The sequence below is a fragment of the Fukomys damarensis genome, unplaced genomic scaffold (genome assembly GCF_012274545.1).
Source record: "Fukomys damarensis isolate Sample0158 unplaced genomic scaffold, DMR_v1.0_HiC HiC_scaffold_37, whole genome shotgun sequence".
Lineage (NCBI taxonomy): Eukaryota > Metazoa > Chordata > Mammalia > Rodentia > Bathyergidae > Fukomys > Fukomys damarensis.
In genome coordinates this window covers 28198829-28200831 of record NW_022900949.1, presented here as the reverse complement: position 1 = coordinate 28200831, position 2003 = coordinate 28198829, and positions in this window count along the sequence as shown.

Genomic DNA, 2003 nt, shown 5'->3' with positions numbered 1-2003 from the left:
ACTAAAGTGTGAATGTCTGTACCTAGCCTCATACATTTCCCCCACCTGGGCCACTTACACTTAGGCTATTCTCTAAGGCAACCAACGACATTCTGTGTGGATAAGTACTCTCTTGCTGTGTAAGAATCATCCCACCATGGACTAAACTAGAACCCCGTCTCACAGTCTCTGTGGATCTGACTCAGGGAAGAGAGAAGTCGCGACTGTCCTCTAAGACATTTTGTGCTCAGCTGCTATTCAAGATTTGAAGCCTGAGGGCAGGAACATCTGGAGGCCCCGGGCCCATAGGTGGATTCCTCTGGGCATAGAGACTGGATGCCTGGAGCGAGCACTCAGATGGACAGTCACACGGGGCTCAGCCTGCCTTGGTGACCCAGGGTCACTTCAGCCTCTGGGCACGGGCGGGAGCAGCACCACAGCCCACCCAGCTTTGGAGGACAGTGACGCCTGTGGTCTGTCGCTGAGGCTGCGATCAGAGAGCTGGCCCTTTGCGAGGCAGCCTTTGGACAGTGCAGTCGCGTGCCCAGGTCATGCATGGGCCCTGGGCAGTAAGGTACCCTGGGTGTGGCTCTACTCAGATCCCATTGTACCTGGGGTCCCTTTGCTCCAGCTGCCTGTGTCCTGATTTTGTTTTTCTCTGCATTTCTGCTGCAGTTCTTCCAGGATACACAGCCAGCCCAAAATACTGACAGACAAGGGGCATAGGCCCCCTGGGCCACGGGGACCTGATGGGGACAAGCGGCAGGACTAGAAGCATGGATCCAGTTGTCTGGGCCCTCAGATGGAGACCACATGGGTTGGGCTGGGTGTGGGTGAGTGTTTCCTGGGACACGAGGGTCTGTCCAGCAAGCTGGATTTGTGCCTTTTCGTGGGGAGCTCCATAAACAGCTCCTCCGCTGGAAGAGGGACCGGAACTCTGTTGGTGGAGAGCCCTGAGCCGTTGTTTGAGAAAGCCCTCCTTCCTCATCGTCTTCATCCAAGAGCTGGCGGTGAGGCTCTTGTGGTTTTTGTTTGGCCTGAAGACCCTGAGATGAAGATGGTAGAGTGGGGAAGTGGCAGAAGCGAGGGAAGGCAGCAGTGAAGGGTATCAGGGATGCCGGGGACCATGTGGGGAGGGAAGCTGCTCTGCTCTGGTGGCCTCACCTCGGCTGCCATCAGAGCCTGCTGTGCTCCATCCTGGGGCCCCGGATGGCAGGGTGGTGGGGAGCACAAGCCAGGCATCGAGATGTGTGTGACAGGCAGTAACTGTCCCAATGTGCCCAGAACTAAAAGGGATCCCTTAGTTTTAAAACTAAGAAGACCTCAGATAAGCCACGGGGTGGCGGTCACCTTAGCCACAGGGGAAGAACAACCTAGGGTGCTCGTTGGTCACTAGGCAAGGTGGCTCAGTGGCAGAGCACATCCTTAGCAAGCTCAAGGTCCCGGATTCAATTGCCTAGGACTATAGGAAAGAAAAAAAAAGAAATGAAAAGAAAAGAAAAGAACAACAAAACAGCAACAAAACCAGAAAGGCTAAACAATTTTTTTACAGACGATGAAGATGTGCTGGACTTGGTGTGGCTCCACCTTGCACAATTTTGTGAATATGTTAAAAGACACTGAACTATGTACTTTAGAAGGATGAACTTTATGGTATGTAAATTATAAACCTTCTCAAAACTGACTCAGCCAAGCATGGTGAGCCACACTTCTCATCCCAGCTACTTGGGAGGCTGAAACAGGAGGATCTCAAATTCAGGTCAGATGGCCAACTCAGTGAGACCCATAAGTAAATAAATAAATAAATAAATACACACAGACAGACTGACAGACAGACAAACAGACAGACAGAGGATAGGTCAGTGGAATGGGATTGGGAATCCAGATATAACTCTTATTTTTATGACCCTTAACTTGGTAACATCTGTGAAAACCTCTTTTTTTTTTTTTTTTTTTTTTTTTTTTTTTTTTTTTTTTTGGTTTTTTTTTTTTGGTAAAACAGGGTCTTACTAAGTCATTAAGTT